The 24,455-nt window shown below is 35.5% G+C and overlaps 1 long non-coding RNA gene across 1 annotated transcript; it reads right to left on the reverse strand.

The window, feature by feature from the left end:
* Nucleotides 1–1,099: 1,099 nt before the first annotated feature.
* On the reverse strand, nucleotides 1,100–22,353 carry LOC116667126. Its single transcript, XR_004323889.1, has 3 exons — nucleotides 22,341–22,353; nucleotides 18,795–18,799; nucleotides 1,100–1,199 (listed from the first exon to the last, which is right to left on the reverse strand). It is a non-coding gene; the product is annotated as an uncharacterized LOC116667126 (long non-coding RNA).
* Between the last annotated feature and the right edge of the window lie 2,102 nt (nucleotides 22,354–24,455).

Below are 24,455 nucleotides of genomic sequence, written 5' to 3' on the forward strand. Positions count from 1 at the left end.
GTTTCACTGATAGTTTCTATTGCTATTTTGTTTTTGTTGTTCTCCATTTTATTTATTTCTACTCTGATTTATTATTTCCACCCTCCTACTAACTCTTGAGTGCTTGTTCTTTCTCTAGTTTCTTAAAATATACATTTAGAAGGTTTATTAGGGATTTTTCTTATTTGAGGTAGTTTTTTATGGCTATGAACTTCTCACTTAAAACTGCTTTTGAACTCCCAATTTATCCCTCTCCATCCCCTTTCCCTGTTAGTAATCATAAGCTTGTTTTCCATGTCTGTGAGTCTACCTCTGTTTTGTAGGTTCATTTGTGTCCTTTTTTTTAAGATTCCACATATAGTGATATCATATGGTATTTTTCTCTACCTAGCTTACTTCACTTAGTATGGTAATCTCTAGATCCACCTATGTTGCTACAATTGGCATTATTTTGTTCTTACTTTTATGGCTGAGGAATACTTCATTGCATATATATAAACCACAATTTCTTTATCCAGTCCAATCTCTTGATGGACATTTAGTCACCTCCATGTCTTCACTATTGTAACTAGTGCTGCTAAAAACACTGAGGTGTATGTATCTTCTCGAATTAGAGTTTCCTCCAGATATATTCCCAGGAGTGGGATCGCTGTACATAGGGTAAGTCTATTATGAGTTTTTTGAGGAATCTCCATACTATTTTCTACAATAAGTGCACCAAACTACATTCCCACCAATAGTGTAGGAGGGTTCCCTTTTCTCCACACCCTCTCCATCATTTATTGTTTGTGGACTTTTTAATGATGGCCATTCTGACCTATGTGAGGTAATACCTCATAGTAATTTTGATTTGCATTTCTCTGTTAATTAGCAATATTGAGAATTTTTTCATGTACCTATGGGCCATTTGCATATCTTCACTGGAGAAATGTTTGTTTAGATCTTCTTCCCAGTTTTTATTGGGCTGTCCGTTTTATTGTTATTGAGTTGTATGAGCTGTATATTCTGGAAATTAATCCCTTGTCAGCTGCATTGTTTGCAAATATATTCTCCCATTCCATAGGTTGTCTTTTTGTTTTGTTTATCACTTACTTTCCTATACAAAAGCTTATAAGTTTGATTATTATTAGGTCCCATTTGTTTATTTTTGCTTTTATTTCTATTGTCTTGGTAGCCTGCCCTAAGAGACGATTGCTATAATTTATATCAGTGAATTTTTTCTTCGAGGGGTTTATAATATCCTATCTTATGTTTAAGTCTTTAAGCCCTTTTGAGTTTATGTTTGTGTATGGTGTGAGGGAGTGTGCTAACTTCATTGATTTACATGTGACTGTCCAGTTTTCCCAGCACCACTTGTTGAAGAGACTGCTTTTTCTCCATTGTATATTCTTGTCTCCTTTGTCAAAAATTAATTGGCCATAGATGTGAAGGTCTATTTCTGGACTCTCTGTTATGTTCTATCGATCCACATGTCTGTTTTTGTACCAATGCTATGCTGTTTTGATTACTGTAACTCTGTAGTATTGTCTGAAGTCTGGGAGGGTTATCCTTCCAGCTTCATTCTTTTTGTTCAGTATTGCTTTCACAATTCTGGGTCTTTTGAAATTCCATATAAATTTGAGGATTATTTGTTCTAGTTTTGTGAAAAACGTCCTGGGCAATTTGACAGGGATTGCATTAAATCTGTAGATTGTTTTGGGTAGTTAAGACCATTTTAACAATATTGATTCTTCCAATCCAAGAGCATGGGATATCTTTCCATTTCTTTAAATCATCTTTTACTTCCTTAACCAGTGTTTTATAGTTCTCAGCATGTAAGTCTTTCACCTCTTTGGACAGGTTTATTCCTAAGTATTTTTTTTTTCTGATGGGATTTTAAAAGGGATTTCTTTCTTTACTTTTCTTTTCCGATATTTCATTGTTAGTGTAAAGAAATGCAAGTAATTTCTCTATGTTAATATTGTATCCTGCTACCTTGCTAAATTCTTTTATCAGCTCCTATAGCTTTTGTGTGGAGTCCTTAGGGTTTTCTATATATAGTATCTTGTCATCTGCATACAGTGACAATTTTACCTCTTCTCTTCTAATTTGGATCTCTTCTATGCCTTTCTCTTGCCTGATTGCAATGGCTAGGACTTTCAATACTATGTTGAACAGAAATGGTGACAGTAGGCATCCTTATCTTTTCCAGATTTTAGCAGGAAGGCTTTCAACTTTTCACTGTTACATATTATATTGGCTATAGGTTTGTCATAAATAGCTTTTATTATGTTGAGATATGTTTCTTCTATGCCCAATTTGGTAACAGTTTTTTTTAATCATAAATGGATGTTGAATTACATCAAATGCTTTAGTTTTTATTAGCACCAAGCTCTAACCAACTGAGCTAAAATTCAAATGCTTTAGTTTTTAGAAACATACAGTCCACCAAAATTGAATCAAGAAGAAATAAGATAATTTGAACAGATCAATCACTAGAACTGAAGCAGAATCAGTAATTAAAAAAAATACTCCCTGCAAACAAAATTCTGGGACTGGATGGCTTCACTGGGGAATTCTATCAAACATACAAAGAAATTATACCTATCCTTCTCAAACTCTCTCAAAAGACTGAAGAGGAGGGAACACTCCCAAACTCATTCTATGAAGCTACTGTCACCCTGATACCAAAACCAGACAAAGACACTACCAAAAAAGAAATTATAGACCAATATCTCTGGTGAATATAGATGCAACAATTATCAAAAAAAAAATTAGCAAACAGAATCCAACAACAGATAAAAAAGATCATACACTATGATCAATTTGGATTCCTCCCAGGGACACAAGGATTGTTCAACATATGCCAATCAATCAAGGTGATAAACTACATCAACCAAAAAAAAAAAAAAAAAAAAAAAGGACAAAAATCACATGATCATCTTAATAGATGCAGAAAAAGCAAAATTTCTAAAATTTCTTTTTGATGGAGCCATTTTGTATTCATCAAACTGACTCCATCCTGACTGTAATTTTTTGTAATATTTATTCTTAATCACATGGAATTCTGAGAGCCTCAGTGGTGAGGTAAAGGGTGTAGGGATTTTCATAAGTAAAGATCTACTTATTTTTCTCTGCCCCTGACACAAAATTTATTATGTGATTCCATCATCACTTGCTCAAAACACTTTGGACATGATAAATATTAAATTTTCCTTATTTTTCTAGCTATTGTGTTTATATTTAGTGCTTATTAATATAGAGAAAACAGAATCACCACTTTTCTATATCAGGGGAATGATGCCTATGAAGCATAAAATAGTCAATCTCTACTGCCCTTTTTATATCTACAAGTCATAAATTAAAGAATGAAAACCTACTTGACATGAGTTAAATCCAGTTTTCTCTCCACTACATTATGTCAAAAACTATATTATTTTCCTAGTGGGAGATAATGTTACTTGTGTCTTCTCTTCAGTTGTCCAAGTTCTGTGAAAGTGTACAACCTGTAGGGCCATTTTTTTCCCCTTTGGTAAAGTGGTTGGGAATCTTTCAGTTAATCTAGTCTTATTTTTGCAAAATTTACTTTTATCATTTCAGGAAAGTCATACTGCTCAACAGTCAGGAATAAGGATGAAATCACTTTTTTTAGGTAAAAAGAAATGTCTCCATGTTCTATATTCTTATAAAAAAAACTTTCTTCTTGCTGTTAAATAGAAAAAGCATCTAGAAAGTAAGTACTTTCAATGGCAAGTCATTTTTAACTGTATAATCATATATTTCCATTATGATGGTTGAAATAAGTGTAAGACAACTCTTTCCTGATTTAGTTTTTCATGGACTTTATGCAGCAAGTATTTTATTTATTTTTTAAGATCTTCCAGAGTCTAACTGGCTCAATTTTTATTTCATTTAAATGTTTTCCTAAGATTCTTAAGATCTCCAAATTTGGTGATGTTTTCAGAGTGAGTATTATATGTATAATAAGCAATGATAAAATATTCATTTTAGTTCTTCCTTGACCAACTGCAGGATTGGACATAATAATAACAAACTATTATCTGTATTGCACAAATGTATGCTACTTGAGCTAAACACGAAGAGTTTCTTAATGGAAATGTCTTCCTCTTCTAGATCCCTTGCCCAGGTAGCCTGTCCTTTTATTTTATGGATGAATTTGCAGTCTAATTAATTTTCTTCTATCTTTTAAGAGGACTTTGGCCATACAATGACAAGGACAAATTTTCCTTGCACTGTATTCCATGGGCACCACAATCTAGACGACTGCATTAGCAACTGCAGCTTGGCAACAGATTTTCTGGAATCAGTCCTAAGAGTGACTCATTCTTTTTGACAGTCTCTGTAAAGTCAAGTCCTCCTGTAAGAAACTCTTACTTTCTTCTGAATACTGATACACATGGCCAGAATGTTGGAGAGGGGAAGAGAGTCTAGATAGACTTCAACAAAATGCTAGTCTCACTCTAACTACAACCCCCAAAGAACAATTATATTATAGCAACAGTAAAGCCCCTGAAATCTCTGCCATATACTGTTTTCCTTTACTTCTAGAACCATTTTTTGACCTTGTATGTGACATAGAGAATGTATCTTAACCATAAGTCTTTAGATTTATATAGCGTCTTCATTACCATGACTCACATTTCCAGAGGCCATGCTCCTTAGCTGCAGTTGGTATGCTTATCTTATAAGTGCTTCATGTCAGTGGATAAGTTTTCTCTCCCTTTTCAAACATACACAATAAAACGTCACTCAAAATTAATCTGAATAGAGGTTTAAAATCTATCTTATATAATAAAAATATTTGTTCACAGAACCAACACTGATTATATTCCCCACTAATTTAATTCAATGTGTATTTATAATAGAAAATGCTGATTTATCATGTGACCAAGGTCTGAGCTGGATTCTTTCACATACTTTATCTAATTTTGGTGTATATTCAGCATTTTGCAGAAGAAAAATATGAGGCTGCATGTAGTTAAATACACAATTTCACATAGCTAGAAAATTACAGACCAGAAAAGTAAGCCCTAAACTGCTGACTCCATGCTCAATACTATTTTTATTAAGTACCATCATTATCAAAAAATAATAAAAATGGTATTTATTGAACACCTATTCTGAAATTGTATATGTACAAGATGCTATAGGCTTTATTTTGTTTAATCTTCACAACAACACTATGACATAAATACTATAATTAATCCCACTCTATCAACGGAGAAACGAAAATTCAATGAATCACTGAGATGAGATATAGCCAGGTAGTGGGTTCCAGAGTACACACAGCTAACCATGCACTACTCCTGAACATCTCATTTAAAATAGTGTGAGAGCACACTGTAGAACTTGGTCATTCCTTAAGTATTTAGCACTCAACTGCATGTTAAATTCATCATAAATTTCATGGAATCACGCATCAGTCACAAGTTCTGTTTTTCAGAATCTCCATGTACACACATGAATTCAAATTTTCTGGCTCCACACCATTTGCCTTTAAAAGTAGAAATGGTGGTAAAGACAAGAGGGTGTAGATAAACAGAGAAATGAAGAACTAGTTCACCTACTTTTTTCCTTCTCATTGACACTGAGCCAAGCCAAGGTGATGCCTGAGAAGGGGTGGTGGGAAATCCCAACATACTATGCTCATGCTGATTCCTATTTGAAGTCCAGTCTGTGCCAAGGCTTTCTAGAGATAGTATTTGAACAAAGCCTAACTCCTTGACTTACTGTTTTTAGTGTTTTTATTGAAGTGCAAAATACAAGCAGAAAGTGAACAAATAATAAATATTCAGTTTGATACATTTTCATAAGCACCCAGATCAAGAAACAGTATTATGGACATCCCAAAAGCCACTGTCATCTCTACTCTAGTCACTGCCCTTTGCAGTAAGCACTGTCTTGCTTTCCAATGATATAGATGAGCTTTGCACTGTATACTTATATATAAGTGGAATAAAAGGTTATGTACTGTCTATTAACTCAAAATTATGTTTGTGACTTCACATCATTCTATTTAACTGCAGAATGGTCACTCATTGTGTAATATTTCACTGTGCGAAAATACAATTATATATGTATTTATTGTACCATTTATGGGTATTTGGGTAGTTTTCAGTTAGGAGCTAATACAAATAGTGCTGCCCCTGGACTGTTATCTTTGAATTGATGACATCTCTACTAAGGAGGTAAAAGGGGACAGCACTGATTTTACATTACTTCTATAAACACAGTAGTTTAAATATATGATTCAGGGGCTACTAGACAGCTTCAACTGTTCATAATTGACTCCCTGATTTTCACATTTGATATGTGACATTCTGCCACTAGTAACCCAGTCCCTGAAAGTAAACAATGTTTTTTCCTAAAGTTTTAGTTTTAAATGCAATCTCATTTGGCAATATCTTGGAATATTTTAATCTTGAGGGTCCAGGAATCCAAGGTTATGACTCACAACAACATAAGCCATCTGAAATTGCGTGCATTAAAATTTTTTGTATGCATGGGTATACAGCAGACATTTCCAGTTCCCTGCCCATATCATCTTGGAATTCATTTCCACCCACACCTAAGTTTGTTTACTTGAAAGCTGTAACTTTATCTGTGTGTGCACATCTGATTTGAACATAGAATGAGCAAGAAGTTCTGTGATGTTAATAATCCCAGAAGCAGCATCCCTTGGCAAATGATGGAAGAAGTTTGGAGGATAAATATTTCCATTCCTCTGTTTCTGATTGGGATAACTCAGGAATGTAGTATGCCGTCTCCAGATTTCCTGAGCAGGATGGAGTTCCAGTTGCCCATAGTGATAACTGGCTTGATCATGCACCCTTTATTGGCTTCCTACCTTTAGCTCTCTTGCTTCCATATTCCTCTGCCTTCATTTCCTGGGATCATCTCCCAAACAGATTTTTTTTGCACTTGAATCGTGACAGTTTATATCAAGTTGTGCATGTGTGTATTTGCACGTGCATATACATTTTGTCTGATAAAATTCCCAATGTCATCAAACGTATTTAAGAATAACCATCTTATCATGAATTTGTTTGTCAAATCTTTTAAAAATAGCACTTGATTCTGAAGGGAGCACTGTGAGGAGGGTTAGCACAGCAGAACTGGCTGCTTGTTCCTTGCATGTCTCCAAAGGACATCTGACCTTTGGCCAACCCCTGGGAATTTGGCCTTCAGCAGACTCATGTTGATAATTGATAGCTCTGTTGTATATACATGGAGCAGCAGACCATGCCATATCAGCTTGTCAGGATTCTTTTGCATAAACATCAAGATTGATGGTGTGTACCAGGTTTCATTTTTGGGGTCTTGAATTTTGTTATCATGGCTGGTTGTGTAGCAGGCCTACACGACCAGCTCTCCATAAAAGCCTTCCCTCAGGAGAATCTCCTAACATGTCCTCACAGTTTACAGACAGGGAAAAGCACTTCCCATACCATGATCCCAGGTGGGAGAGGACTTGAAAAACCTGTGCCTGGCCTCTCTGAACTCTACCTAATGTATAGCTTCCTGCTGTTCTTAGTGCTGGCCCTTTTTCTGTACTAAATCTTAGCCATGGTTATAACCTGCTATTACATCCTGTGAATCCTTCCAGAGAACTGGCAACCTTAAGGGTGGTCTTGAGACCTTTGAAACAATCACTAAGTAAATTTTAGCGAGGGCAAAAATTTTTACTCCTAGGAGACCTCCTAGGGAAAGACATGCCAAGGTAACAGTTTCATAACTGGGGTAGATATCTGGAAGGCTAGGGATTAATCCCGCTCTGTTGGATTTTCTTCAAAGAGGTGTATATAGAAGACTTTTTATAAACAACTTCATTGCCTTTTCAGATTATGCTTAGGATTCACATTTAGTGTAAACAGCAAAGAAAAGTATCTGTTGTTGGTATTCAATTATGGAAAAAATTTGCGAGCTCTTTTGTCATCACCCATCCACAAAATCTCACAATTAGTAAAAGTCCTCACAAATGTGTCACCCTCTAAACCCCCAGAACTACAGAAATTCGAATAGTTAATACAGAAGTCACAAGTGGTAGAAATCTCTCCTGGACTAACTTGGGAAATGGGGACTTGGAACAAGTTTGAGCAGGAATTAAAACAGACTGATGCAAAGTAACAGAAGGATGTACCAAGTCAGGGCCAGCCTTCTATTAAAACTGGCAGGCTGGAAAGCCACATGCCTGAGAGTATAAAAATCACGAAAGTCAGAAGATGCCTTTTGACTTCCAAAGTGATTCAAGCCCTCCCAGATAACTTCCTGCATGTTAAGTAAACCAGATAAATGACGCAATATTTAAAATCTAAGTTATAGAGAAAGCTTGCTGTGCTGGGGTTATAAATGGAATCATTTTGAAAGAATCTTTCTTTCTTTAGGGCTTTCTAAACTTGCGGGGTGCAGATGCATGGATTTTGCCTTATTTTCAAGTCAATGTCTTTCACAAGTACTGTCAGAAATACTTGATCAAAATAACATTTACTTTCTTAAAATCACTAACAGCTTTTCTTTAGGGAAAAAAATCAGAGTCAGTTCAAGATGGCGATGTAGGAAAATCTAGAACTCACCTCATCCCATGGACACACCAAATCTACAGCTATATATAAAACAACTTCCTCTGAAAAAAACCTGAAACTAGCTGAGCAACTCCTTCACATCAGGTAAATGAGGAAAAGTCCATATCGAAGTGGGTGGAAGAGGCTAATAAACAAATCCCACCCCTGGTGCAATGACTCACAATCAGAAGGAAACTCACAAACCTAACACCCTGAGGGGTATAAACCACACATCAGGCACCACAACTTCTAAGACCTGCACCTGAACAATAAGCCCCCAAAATATCTGGCTTTGAAAAATTAACAGGGCCCACCCACATCTACAAGACCTAAAGTCCTAAGCAAACTGAGAAAGTCTCTCAAAGGGCTCACACATGGATGCATTCTTTTCAGGGCATAGCACAGACGCAGTCATTTGAAAAATGTTCAGGTTTTATGTGTAAGAGATTTGTTTGCTAATGATTTTCATGCTTTTTCTACCTTGCTAAAGCTAGTAGATGTCTTTTATTATTTTTTTATTCTAGACTTTTTTTTCCCTCAGTCAGTGCCATCTTTAGCCTCTAAATGGCAGGAACCACCTTCACTCTCTACCTCTGCCATACTCCAGAGAACCAGTTTCTCCTGAAGGGGAGCCTTTACGTACATCTGGGACCCCAGTATTTGCATCTAGTGACCCGGTGACCCGGTTTTAGCAGCTGCCACCCAGGGACACTTCTTGATCACTTGACTCTGAAGTCCAGGAAAGGCTTGTATTCCTAGACCCCATGGGACTGTAACAATTGGAGGGATAATTCTTGGCAGACTACCATGCCCAGGGAACTGCAGACGCCTATAAGCTTATCATTATAACTGCAGCCTGAGGCGCAGGTTTCTAATTAAACACACATCTAAGGACTGAGTATAAATCTTTCCAGAGCTCTTGGAGGGCAGGTGCCATCTTTGTGCTCCTCGTCTGCTTCACTACAGCTCACCAGAATCTCCCAGAAAGGAGCTTAAACCTGGAGCTGGAACCCTGGTTTTTGAGACTAACACTGAGGGGACACCTTTAGGTGGCTGGCTCTAGTGGCTAGTAGGGCTTATATCTGCAGCCTCACAGGACTGTACATATCTGAAAATTTAAAAATCTGCTGCCTGAGTGCCTAACTTCTAATCACCCTAAATCTAAGTTCTGACTGAGATCCTCTTCTTTGGAACACTGACATGTCTTGGCACAACCTCAACTACTGGGAGCTGTTTAAAATAAAGTAGTAGGACAAGGCTGCAATCACAAAGGTTTGAGAGATAATCAAGAGCTAGGGCAAGGTGGAATATTAAGGTTTATCTTCCATATGAGGCCACTCTTTCTAGACTGGTAGAGATGGCCATTTCATCTAGTGCATAGAAACTAACACAGAGAGTCAAGCAAAATGAGGAAACAGATGAATATTTTCTAAACAAAAGAACAAGATAAAACCTCAGGGGGAAATAGATAAGTAATTTACCTAATTAAGAATTTAAAGTAATGATCATAAAGATGCTCACTGAATGTGGGAGAAGAATGGATGAACACAGTGAGGCCTTCAACAAGATGATAGAAAAATATAAGAAAGCATCAAATAGAAGTCACAGAGCTGAAGAATACAATAACTGAACTGAAAAATACACTAGATGTTCAAAAGCAGACTAGATGAAGCAAAGAAAGATCACTGAATTCAAAGAGAGCAGTGGAACTCATTCAACCAGAGCAGCAAAAAGAAAAATGAAAAAAGTGAAGATGGTTTAGGGACTTATGGGACAACATTAAGCATACTAATATTCACATTATAGGGGTCCTAGAAGGAGAAGAGAAAGAGAAAAGTGCAGAAAACTTATCTGAGTAAAAAATGACTGCAACTTCCCTATCTTGGGGAAAGAAACAAACATCTAGATACAGAAAGCCCACAGAATTCCAAATAACACAAATCCAAAGAGACCCTCACCAAGACACATTATAATTAAAATGTTAAAAGACAAGGAGAGAATCTTAATAGCAGCAAGAAAAAAACTACTTGTTATGTACAAGAGAACCACCATAAGACTATAAGCAGATTTTCAGCATAAACTTTGCAGGCCAGAAGGGAGTGGCATGATGTATTCAAAACGCTAAAAGAGAAAAGTTTCCAGCCAAGAATACTCTACACAGCAAAATTATCATTGAGAATTGAAGAAGAAATAGAGTTTCCCAGACAAACAAAAGCTAAAGGAGTTCATTACCATTAAATCAGCAGTACAAAAAATGTTAAAGGGACTCTTTAAAGCTAGCAAAAGAGGACCAAAATTCAGTAAGAGAAAACATATGAAAGTATGAATCTCACCAAGATAAATAACTAGTAAAGGAAGTGTATCAATCACTTATAAAGCTAGTATGGAAGTTAAAAGACAAAAGAGGTGAAACTAACTGCAACCACAATAATTAGTTAAAGGATAACAAAATTTAAAGTGTAAAGGGCAGTATCAAAAACAAAATGGAGATGCAGAGCAAAAATGTAGTTTTAGAGTGTGTCCAAACTTAAGCTGCTGTCAAGTTAAAATAAATGGTTATAAATATAAATTGTTGTATGTAAGCCTCACAGTAACCACAAAGCAAAAACCTGTAGTATATACACAAAAAACGAGAAAGGCCAACAAGTTCATGGAAAAATGCTCAACTTCACTAATCATCAGGGAAATACAAATCAAAACCACAATGAGCTATATTACCTCACACCTGTTTGAATGGCTATTTAATGTAAAAGAGGTTGTGGAGAAAAGGGAATACTTACTTGTGCACTGTTGGTGGAAATGTAAATTGGTGCATCCACCATGGAAAATGGTATTCAGGTTCCTCAAAAATTAAAAATAGAACTACCATATGATCCAGCAATTCCACTTTTAAGTAGTTATTCAAACAAAGTAAAAACAATAACTCAAAAAGATATATACACCCTCATGTTCATTGCACCATTATTTACAACAGCCAAGATATGGAAATAACTTCAGTGCCCACTGATGGATAAATAGATAAAGAAAATATGATACACACACACACATACAATGGAATATTATTCAGTCATATAAATAATTTAGAATAAAATCCTGCCATTTGCAACAACATGAATGGACCTTGAGGGTATAAACATAAGTGAAATAAGTCAGGGATAAAGACAAATACCATATGATCTCACTTATGTGGACTATAAAACAATTTTTAATTTAAAAAAGCTCATATATACAGAGAACAGGTTGCTGGAGGCGGGAGCTGGAGTTTGAGTAAAATGTGTGAAGGAGGTCAAAAGTTACACATTTTCTGTTATAAAATTAATAAATCACAGAGATGTAATGTACAGCATGGTGAGCATAGTTAATGATACTGTGCATATCTGAAAGTTGCTAAGAGATTATATTGTAGAAGTTTTCATTAAAAGAAAAAAAACATTTTATATCGATGTATGGTGACAGATTTTTAAATAGATTTATTGTGGGAACCTTTTGCAATGTATACAAATCTTGAATCATTATGTGGTACACCTGAAACTAATATAATGTTATATGTCAATTTTACCTCAGTTAAAAATAAAATTTAAAAATTTTTAAAGAAGAAAAAAATTCAGGTAAACTTAAACCAATATGATACCTTCTCTATGCTATGAGTTTTCTATGCCCTGAGAAAGCAAGACAAAATAAATACCAGTTTAATTTTATGTACTGTTATTTAAACATAAACATCCATGATATCATCTAACTTAAAATTTGGTGTTATTGTAATAAAATAGTTCTGAATCTTACTTGTTTCATAAGGAAAATGTAATGTGATTTTCTAATTTTATTTAGATTTGAACAAAGTGTTACCTTGAATAAAAAAAAGCAAGACAAACAAACCTAAGACATCTTTCCAGCCCTCTAATGGGCACCCTGCTGGGATGCCACCCTTGTCTTTAAAGCCTCTGTCCATGGTCCTATCATACATTCACCAGCTGCAACGGATTCCCTATGGAGCTCCAGCCTCAGAGTGCTGAGTTACATGTTGGGACTGCCTGCAGGGAAGGCCAGAGTCTGTTTTTCCCACATGCCACCTCTCCACATTAGCAGCTCTGTTCCTCTCAGACCTGTGCATTCTCCAGTGCTGGGATTAGTTTCACATGAGGACAGGCCTGCCACTAGGACCCAGGAGCAGCTGTAGATGCATGTATCCCAGGGAAAGGAGCAGGAAGTCTGCCACAGGCTCTGAATTGGCTAGAGAACCTTCTAAAGCAGGCACTGGAGTGAATCTCCCTGCTGCATCAGGGCATAGGGAGACTGGTGTGAGCACACAGGCCAAGATGCCCTCTCCAGGGAGCTCTCCAGGGCCTGCCTCTGCCCCAGGGACAGCTGTGCTGGCTTTGGCTCCTGGGGCCTCTGCAGCAGTTGTGCAGGCGAAGAGGGGTCTCAAACAGGAGTCAAGAGCTTCCTGAACAACTGTTCATTCCAACACCCCGCTTTCTCTCATTAAACATTTGGGGGAAAGCTTCCTCACAAAAGGATTTTTAGGGCAGTGAAACTACTCTGTATAATACTATAATGATGGATATATGTCATTTACATTTGTCTAAACCCATAGAATATACAACACCAAGAGCAAACCCTAATGCAAACTATGGACTTTGAGAGTTTATGATGTGTCAATGTAGATTCATCAATTGTCACAAATGTACCATTCAGTGGGGAATACTGATAATGGGGGAGACTATGCATGCAAGGGGGAAGGAAGTAAATGGACAATCTCTGTATCTTCTCAATTTTTCTGTGAGCTTAAAAGTGCTCTAAAAATAAAGTTTATTTAAAAATTATAAATAAAAGGAAAACATGGAAAAAAAGGTCTTTGCTTCACAGGTTCCTGGGACACTTGAACAAAACTCCTTGTAGTAGGTCTCTGCAGAGTCCCTCAGTTTTAAGCCAAAGTGCCCTGTTTTAGGTAAAATATTTTGCAATCAGATCTCAAACTCACGAGGCCTTCTTTATAGCCCTCTGTTTCATCTTCCTCCTGCCCTCAGACTTCAGCCTCTGTATTTTTCACAGAAATCTTTACTTCCTATTCCTTCCTGGCAAATCTCAAACTCTCTTTTTATTTTACCCTATATACTAACAGCTCATTAAACACAGTCCAATTCATTCAGTTCATAAGAACAATTGATTTCCTCCCAGGAGTAGAGGGAAATATTTACATTCTATTTTTCTAGTGTATCAAAGAAAAGAGAAGTTTTAAAAAATCACACAATTCTCCATAAAAATGGAATGGAATGCTTCCTTTCCCTCACTAACTATTCCGGTCCCTAACCAAGTTGTGCCTGCTTGGCTGTACACACAGATCAAATCTTAAATCAATATGCTAATTTCTAATACTTCTGCCACTGCCCTAATCTAACTCACTACCATCTTTTACTTCTATCCCTGCATACTCAAATGAACAACCTTTTCTTCTTCCTTCATTTTTGAATCATTTGTCCTTAAAGAGACAGATGAGTTTTATATACTCAAAGAACAAGCAATCTTTGATCCATTATATGCTAGCTGTTGAGAAGGAATTATCTACCATGACTTTACCAGGCTGCCTTTTGTGGTAAGAGTCACTTGAGAGCAGTTAATTTGGTGTTATGGTGATAAAGAGGGAGAAGAGGGAAAATATCTTAGCATTTCTCAGCAGCAAATGTCTTCCTAAATAACATAAAATATCAAAAGTGCAACAGTGACTCTGACTATTGTTGGAGCTCCTGAGGCATTTAAAATTTAAGTGCAAGGAGAGAGTGAAAGTCTTTCTGGACCTGTAGTTTTCATTTGTTGGAGATTTTGCAGCTGCAGGGGACATTTGGACAGAATGTCTGAAGACATTCTTGATTATCCAGGGGATGCTACTGGCACCTAGTAGGTAGAAGACAAGGTTGCTAATAAGCATACTGCAACATACAAGGCGGCCCTTTGCAGCAAAGAATTATCCAGCCCACAATGGTCAGAGTCACACTTGAGAAGCTCGGCTTTAGACCATCATCTATTCTACATATGATGAATCTAAACTTCAGGGTCTCAAAAGTCCAGAGAGAAGAGGGATTTTCCCTCCCTTCACAAAGTTATGCTCCTACCAAGACTTACAATCAAAATGTTCAATCTAAACTGCAGGAAAGACATAGTTCTTACAGGAATCCAGGGAACTTTGAACATGATCACTAATTTCCTTTTATGACAATGCTAAGTCTCACTGCTTTCCTTCCGTAGAAAAAAAAATTACCTAGAAATCAAAACCAAAGTGGCCTGATTTTAGGAGAAAGGGATCGCCAAGGGTTTTCTTAAATTAGTTTTCTCACAAGAAATCAAAGAACTCTGAGAATTTGGAGCGTTCTTCTTCTGGAATATAAATAAAACTCATATAAGCCTCAGAGAATTTGAATCACCCACTCTTTGGCACCTAAAATTTCACTTGGACTAACAGCATCTGTAGTGTGTGTGTGTGTGTGTGTGTGTGTGTTTTAACACCACTAATAAGATCATATTACTCTCTTGCTTAAAACTCACCAATGGCTTCTCATTGCAATTCCAATACATCTCTCTTTCATCGTGCCTTTAAGACTCTACAGGATCAGCTCTTCTTACCATTCTAACCTTATCTTTTCCCTCTTTCCCTTTTGTCTCTACCTCAGGACTTTGAACTTATTCTTCCTGTAAAGGAAGTGCTACTTCCCCAGAGAATTTTATTCTTAGCTCCTTCTCATCATTCATTCAGGCCCTGGCAAAATGTCATCTCTTCAGAAAAAGATCATCCTATTTAAGGAAAGTCACCTCCGTGATTACCTATCATAGCCACTGTTTATTTCTTTCCTAACATTCAGAAAATCTAGAATTATTTATGCATTGTTTAATTGTTAAGTTTTTCCTCCTACTAAAATGTAATTTCTAAGAGGGCAGGATTACGTGTCTTGTTCTTGCTGTATCTACTGCATCTAGAACAGCCGGTGGAATGCAATAGGTTTGTTAAGTGTATGAATGAATGAAGTCAATGACAATAGCGAGAAAAGGGGAAGAGATCTTAGTGTGAAGATTCCAGGGCAATAGAAAAGGTTGGGGGGCAGAATAAGTCCTTGTGGGAACAAAGATGATCAAGTAAAGGGGTAAAAATGTTAGGAGTGACATCTCTAAGGAGTCAGCCCTGAAACAACATACCAAACCACACACTACTTAATTCCGAGTGAGTGAAAAGAGGACTAGGAGAGATGTTGTTTAAGGGTACAAACTTAGAAATAGTAGATACATAAGTCCTAGAGATCTAACACACAGTATAGGGAACACAGACAACAATGTAGTATTATAATCATCAAACTGGCTGAGACTAGATTGTAATTCCCACCACACACACAAAAATGATAATTATGTGACATGACAGAAGTGATAACTGTAGCTATAATGACAGTCGTATTACAATGTATAATGAATCAAATCCACATGTTCTACACCTTAAATTTACACAATGTAAAAAAAAAAAAAAAACAGTGAAAACAATCTCTTCATTCTTTTAAGATTTCATGCAACATTGTAACTTTGAGTTTATCACTGCCCATAACTCAATGACTTGGGTTTCTCCTCTGTAAAATGAGACAACAGAAGTATCTCATAGATAACATAATCTCATAGGACTATTGTTAGGATTACATTGGATGTTAAAGGGTCTTATCACAAAGTCCGGCACCTAGATTTAATAATCATCATTACTATTAGTCAGTGATATGGTTATTAATGGTTTATTGCTGTTTGATTTCATTTAATTACCATCAGTAACAAAACCAAACAAGAAAATAAAGCCTTTTTTTTTTTTTTAAAGAAACCCAGAAGGAACAGTGTGGCTGTTTCAAAAACATCAGCCTAGGGAGAAATTAGGGACTGGCACATTGCTCCAGGCAGAGGCAGAGCCAAGTGGAATATAATGAAGACGGAAGAGTTGTTTATGTCAGCAGAGAGGCAGAAGGCAGACAAATCTCTTGAGCCTGTGGGACGGAAGAGGGAAATGTAACCCAATGGACCTCTGAAGGTTTACTGTCCACAGAGGGGTAAAGAGCTGGTCTAGTGTTAATGTTGGTTGTGAGTGGAAAAGGAGAGAGATACTGAATTTGAGAAATTTTCCAGGGAAAGCAATAACCAGAATTAGAAGCCAGCTCCATATTCGAAACAGAAAAATAAACTAGAAAAATGAACCTAAAAATATTTCAAAGGTTTGAAATATAAAAGCATTCTGGTCTTTTTAGTTCTTTCTTGAACTTTCCAATTTATCAATATATGTACCTCTCCATAGCACATACTTTTTCCTCCTCCTCTTTGTATGTTTTATTTTCTTCATCCAATTTCTTTTCCTTTCCCTCTTTTTCATTCTTCATCTTTTTTGACATTTTGAGGATGTTCTCAGATGGTTTCCATGGGGAATAGCTAAAGTGAGAGCCACATTCCCTTTCTAGAGGCACTTCTAACATGAGCTTCACGGCTTCTTGTGATTAAAATAATTAATCTTTATTTGCTTCAAAAAAGTCATGAGGCTGTAAGTGTCTCCCACAAGATTGTAAACAACTTGAAGTAAAAGCATGCGGTAACTGCTTTCCATCCCTGGTGCTGAGTATTGTGCTGCCTGACACTTTGACAGCATTTAATAAATATGTTGATATTAAATGAATAAGTAGTATTTATTTATTTTCAAAAGACCATTTACTAAAAGACCCAACACAAAATGCATGAAAAAGAAACCATTGGTATAGTGAAATGGAAGTAACTTTATTCAGTGGAATTCGTCATAGGGAACATCTTTAAAGGCACTTGAGGCAGAAGGTGAGAGCCAGAAGGAACCTGAGTATGGTCTGAACCAATCCTGGGAATGAAAGGAAAAGGAAGTGGAGGCAGAGGTGAGAATTGGTAGGGGGTGGAGACAATTTTGTGATCTGCCCATGCAGTATGTCCTCTTCCTATGATCTTTCAAATCTCCAGCAAAATTTCTGAGTTCATGAAATGTCCAGGTAGATCTTTCATGGAAGCCAGTGAGAGATCAAATAGGTGGCATGTCTAACTGATGTTTGCATTACTCATTTGAGTATGGCAAACAAACAATGAAGTAGCAACCAAAAATTGAAACCATAAAGAGATAATACTTTTCTAATCAATTAACACTTAACAACTATTATTGTTTATTGATCTTTAGGTTATCAAAAGATGAACAGTCTCATACACTGGTATTGGTAATAAATATTGCTACCTCTTTTGAAAGTAAGTAGATCAAATACATCTTTTTTGAATATATAAAGTTCTTTGACCAGAAAATTCTACTTTAAGAAATCTACTCTAAATAAGCAATTGGAAATTAATAGAAGATAGTCTTTCTACCTGTAATGTTAAAAATTGAAGCTACCCAAATCTTTAACTTTAGAAATAGAAAATATCATGTATATTCACTCAATATTATACACCATTATAAATTCTTTGTATAAAAATTTTAATGACAAAGAAACATAAATATTATTTAAAGGCAATAAAAAAGAATAAGAAAAAATTAAATATTGATTTTAAGCCTATTTCTATGTCTATAAAATGTATACTTATTTCTATACTTTCCAAATTGTATACAATGAGCAGTAAGAGAAAGAAAACAAGGATATAAAACTTTATGTAGATTCCTCCCTGGTCTCTAATAGCTTATCTAATGATAAAAACCAAGTGATGGCCCTAGGGGCACAGAGCACAACCAATACCCACATCTTGGTTTCTAATACCCTTCTGCAACAGAAGGAACCGTGGCTCCTTGGAGAAATGGCTGACCTAGGACAGGAGCAAGGAATTCACAAGATGAGCCTGGAGCATCTTGCGCCAACAAGTAAGGCAGTGCTAAAATAAATGTATGGGGATATGTGAAAGGGACACAGGAGTCAGTGAGAGCTGACTCAACAGCCAAAGCTAGAACAATTTGAGAAACAAAATAGAGTAGTATTGGATTATAACCCAAAGAATACAATAAATATCCATGAGTCTATACTGATACAAATAAATGATCAAATAAATAAATAAGTGGGGGAGAACAGAGAAGTATCCCTTGCAGAAGAATTCCAAACAATTGATATAGATACTCAGCCCTCACGAGAGACAGCATATGTCTCCAGACGTTAAGCATGGGCTGTGCGTAGTGACTTCCTTCCAGAGACTACAATACGGAAACAGGGAAAAGCGAGTAACTTCCTAGTGAAGAAACTTGATAAATGCTACATCTACTAGGTGATTACGGTTAATAGTAATAGTGAAAAATCCTGGTGATACCATGTATCCTTGTTATGATATGATAAAAATGTCACTTTCCCCTCCAAAAACTAGAACCCTAGTCTAATGAGAAGAAAAAAATCAGACAAATTAGAACAGAGAAGCACCCTACAAGATACCTGACCAATACTACAAAAACCTGCCAAGGCCATCAAAAACAAAGAGTGTGAGAAACTTCACAGCCAATTGGAGCAGAAGGAGATGTAATAAGTAAACGTAAGATGATATCTTGGATGGGATCCAGAAACAGAGAAAGGACACTGGGTAAAACCTAAGGAAATCTGAATAAACCATGGACTTCAGGTAATAACGATGTATCACTAACATTATATCAACACTGATTCATTGTTTGTAAAAAAAAAAAAGAAACAGTACTATACCAATGCAAGATGTTAATAATGGGGGAAATTAGGTGAGGAAGGGGTCTATGGAAAATCTCAGTACTATCTTCTCAATTTTTCTATAAACTTAAAACTGTTCTAAAATACAAATTCTATTTAAAAAAAGATGTGTAATTTTATGCAAAAATTATTTACCCAACTATCAAGTATGATATATCTCAAAAGAAGCACCTTCCATTTATATTTTCTTAGGAAAATTCTAGAAAAAATGTTCTACCAAAGAGTTGCAAATAAGAAAGAGGAAAAATGGAATTTAAGACATAGGTGACAACAAATCAATTCCAAAGGTGATGGCATAAGAAAATCCTAAGACAAGTCTGAGTAGCCAGTGTAAACAGCAACCAGTCCAGACTTCAGCGGGAAGACAGAAGCAGAGATAGTAATAGGCATGGCTCCAAGCGAAAAAATTGATTTGTGACTTTATGTGTATGTGTGTATATAGAGAAAAATTTACATTCACACAAATGATAGTTATATAGGAAATTAAGAAACAAAAACAATTTCAAATATAGGTAATTATTATCTATTAGGAAAAAAATTGTACAGAAAAGGAAATATGGATAATATTACAATAGTCACGATAATGTAAGAAAGTTTGACTTCAGTGAAAACTTACAGAAATGTCATCTAAAAGTAAGACAGGTATTCCCAGCTTTTCCAAAGTTGGCTTTATGCCACTTGTGTTTACAAAAGACCTATATTAGTACCTGTTTTTGCTAACAAAAAGAAATCCGAAGAGGATTTTCACTTTAACGAAAAAAGACCAGAAGTGAAATAACGTTTAATGTTTGTTCTGCAGGAAGCCCTGATAGAGGGAGCACCCGCCTGGAGCAGAGAAGAGTGGCATCGCCAAATGCCTTCCTCAGGAACTACTCTCAACATCTGAGCATCCAGCTGCCAAAGCTTTGAACTGTGTCTGTAAGCATCTGTGCTTTATCTGGATTTATTTCGCGCATCCGTTAGCAAGCTGTCTCCTAAGGTGATTGCTTCTTCATTTTATGCTGTTTTGTTTTATGACAAATTTCATAGAATACTCTACTTTTGGACAGCAGGGGAAACCTGACACTAGATTTCAAATGTGGAGGAGGCATTTGGAGGAGATGTGTAGGGGACTGTAAGGGAGCTAAATCTTTTTCATTTCAGAAAATCAGATGCTGTACTTATTCTGTCTTTAATTTGTTCTTTTCCTAACTTCATAAAGTGAATGTTTAAACCATCGATTTTTAAACCTTTCTCTTTTTTTAACATGGTCATTTCCTTCTATAAATTTTCTTCTTAGTCCTGTTTTGGTGCATCTCATAATGTTTTTTAAATTATATTTTTAAATTAGCATTTAGTAAAAGGATGTTTTGTAAACATCTAAGTCTACGAATTTTGACACATGAATAGATTCTTATATCAACCACCAGAATAAAGATATGAACAGTTCCATCACACTAAGAATACTTCAACATGGTATCTCCCATCATCCCTTTCCCTTGACTCCCAACCTCTGGTAACTACTGAACTGTTTTCCACAGTGGTAATTTTAATTTTTTGAAAATGTTAAATAATGGAATCATGCAATTTGTAACCTTGTAAGGCTGGCTTCTTTCAGTCAGTACAATGCCTTTAAGATCCGTCTAGGTTGTTGCATGTATCATTCCTTGTTGTCATGGAGTAAAAAAGGAAGATGCAGTTGACATCAACTAATTTTGGGAAGGCCAAGAGTAGAGCAGGTTTGAAGGAAAAAACCTGTTGTTTAGTATTAGATATGTTTAGTTTGAGATGTCCATTTGCCATCTGAGTGAAGATGTAGAGAAAGCTGTTGGATATTTGAGACTGCCTTATCTATTTATTCAAAGAGAGAAACATGTTCTCTCTATATAGATATGTATATATAGTAGAATATATCATAATATATATATATATGTGTGTAACTATGCACATATACACTGAAGACTGACACTTGAGGGAATTGAAAATTGAAAGGTAAATGAAAGAAGAAGGAATCAGAAAGAAGACTTAAAAATAGTGATCTCAAATGCAAGTGGGACCACAAGCGACTATAGTTAGTTCAAATCTAAGTTAGGTGATTGTATCACAGAAGTGGAAGTTAATTACTTGCAAATTAAGAAGTATAAAGACTGAAAATTGAGCATTGGAATTATCAATGAAACCTACTGATAACTTTAATCAGTACTGGTGGAATGCTGAAAACAAAAGCTTGATTTTAGAGAGAATGAGAGGGGTGAGATTTGGAAACCTCAAATAGAGTTTTGCTACAAAGGGAAATAAAGATACCTGGTTGTTACTCGGAGAAATTAGGACCAAAATAAGCTGCTGTTTTCCTTTAAGATTGGAGTGTTACTGCATGTTTGTAAACTTTGGGAATAATGTGGTAGAGGAGGAAACTGGAGAGTACCTAAAATCGAAAAATGAATAACAGCAGTATAAATAAATAAATAAATAAATAAATAAATAAATAAATAAATAAATAAATAGATAGATAAATAGATAGATAAATAGATAGATAGATAAATAGATAAGTAAGTTATTCAGAGGTAAAGATCAGATAAAGCTTAAACTAAAATTATCTGACTCTGAGAACAGTAATCAGGAGAGAAGTAAAATAGTGTGGGGCAAGTGACTGTTGTTTTTCCTTATAATTCTTGTTAGTATAACAAGCGTAGAAGTACAAGTTCAATCACAAATCTAAGTTGAAACTACATCCTGTTAACTCTGAATTGAAATGACAATAAAATGCAACTTTCCTTCATAGTTAGAACTTTTCTACACAGAAAATTCCTTTGGTTAACTCTTTGATCCCCAAGACTGGACCTCTAATGCTCCTTTCTAATTTTTTGCATAGTTAGTATCATCTGTTGGATTGAGATTTTTCCAATTCTACATGGAATTGCACCATTGTGAATTCAGTAGTTAAAATAGACTGCCAGTTGCAAAACTCCCTGAGAAAACTCTAAGAACTTATTATCCTGAATGGTTTCCTAAAAAATAACAACAAAGACAACCATATAATCCTTGTTCTATCTAAATGCAAGTGTTGGCAAATTGAAAGCACCCACCTGCTTGGTAGTGCCACCTGACAAGCCACTGTTTTCCTCCAGTCTTTAGAACAGTAGAGAAGCCTAAAAGTTGTCCACAAATCAATCCTTCTGTAGTGGATTAATGACCCACCCATAGTTACTACAATACATTCTAATTTGCTATAGATATTTAGGGTTGGGAGGACCCTTGGCTAAAATGTTTCAGAATCAAAAAAGCTCAAAAAATATTTCAATTTTACCCAGATTATTAGTAAAAGAACCAGATAACGAATTTGAGATATCTTCACTCTTGGCCCAACTCTGCTTGGCTGACAAGTTAATTATCTTTTCCTTTCTATTTCCCTAGTCCTTCCAAGTCTTACTGTTAGTTCCTCCTGACCAATTTGACATCTAAATTTTACCTGGCTACCCACTAACTCTCTAAGCTCATCTTCCACTACTCTTATCTTTGCTCACTCCTCTCTGGCCAAAGAATTCCTTCCCTCAGGCCACACACTTGTTCTTACTCCCACCTGAAGAGAAAACCACCACATAAAAAATAACCAACACCTTCACCCCAATCCTCTCTGCTTTATTTTTCTTCTTATCCTTTATTACCATCTGACTTTTCATATATACTTATTTATTTGCATACTGCTTGTCTTCCCCTACTAGAATACAAGCTCAATAAAAACAGAGAGTTCACTTATTTTTTTTTCACTGCTACATTCTCAGTGCTTAGAAAAAGGGTCTGGCTCCTAGGATAGATCAATACTTGTTTAACATAGACATAAGTGAATTTTAATAATCTAATTGATGGGTTTGAAATAATATATACTTGGATATATAAAAGCCTGACAGAAAATGTATTTTCATTTCAAGTAATCATAGAGTTGTCTCCAAAATGAGTATGTACTGTGATACAGAAAAATTTTTGAAAATTACAAAAAAATACTAAACCATACAAAGTAAAATGAATTATAAAAAGATAACTAAAAATCCCTTCTTAATTGGATAATTTAATATTCTTTTAAATAAATCATGGGACAAATAGAAAATGTAACATAAAGTATATTAAATTGGATGAGATGCAGCTAAAACCATATAGAAAAGGAATCTTTATCTTTACATTCTTATTGTAGCAAAGATGGCATATTGATAAACAAGAAATAAGAATTCAACAAAAGAAATCAGAAAAACAGAATAGAAGAAAATAAAAGTAGAACATAAGTACTAGTAAAAATTAACATTAACAAGGCAAAAGGGAAATATCAACAAAATCCAAAAGTTAAAGCTTTTAGAAGACTAATAAATTAGGTAAAATTCTGGTGAGATTGTTCATTAAAAAAAGAGAAGGGCATCCACACAGTCATAAAAATACACACATTCCCATGCCACTACGAACAAAGAAAGTAAGGATAGTCACAGATATACAAGAGATCTGAAAATATCATAAGAGAATACCAAGCACAACTTTGCAATGAAATGGAAAATCATAATTCACCAACTGAGTAGTCTTATAACTACTGAAGAGAAAGAAGAGTAGAATAGAATCCACACATACACACAAATAAACCCATAGTCAGTGCGTGGGTGGATTTAGATCTAGGTAGTTTTGTAAAAACATGTTACCCAACTTCTAATAAACAGATGATTCCAGTTTTATGCAAATTATCCCCCCCAAAGAAAACAAGAAAACAAAAAGAAACAGTATAATCTTGATACCAAAATTTGACAAGAATAGTACAAGAAATAAGTAGCTCAATCCCACTTTTGAACATATATGCAAAATTTCCAGACTATCTTAGCAAAAGATGTTAATTCTTATCTACAAGGGCCTTCCATATGCGAAGCCTGCACTAATCCAGCCTTGCCCGTGACTAAATAAAAAAGTATCCTTAACTCTGAGGTTATGAATAAATACCCAAGTCTGCTTCTATAAATTATGCTCTTTATCTTTAATAATAAATATTTTGGCCCCCATATTTACTCCTTTAGTTGTCAAATTATACTGAACTTCAGCAGGGAAAGGAAGAAGGGTACAATTTACTGAGGTGCCATTATTGAGTGTTTAATATATGTCAAGATCTCACCTCAAAATTTTATAATTGTTACCTCATTTAATTTTCACAATGTCCCTATGTGGTGCATTATTTATAACTGTGTAAACTGAGGAATACCAG

Source organism: Camelus ferus, chromosome 2 (assembly GCF_009834535.1).
Source record: "Camelus ferus isolate YT-003-E chromosome 2, BCGSAC_Cfer_1.0, whole genome shotgun sequence".
Classification (NCBI taxonomy): domain Eukaryota; kingdom Metazoa; phylum Chordata; class Mammalia; order Artiodactyla; family Camelidae; genus Camelus; species Camelus ferus.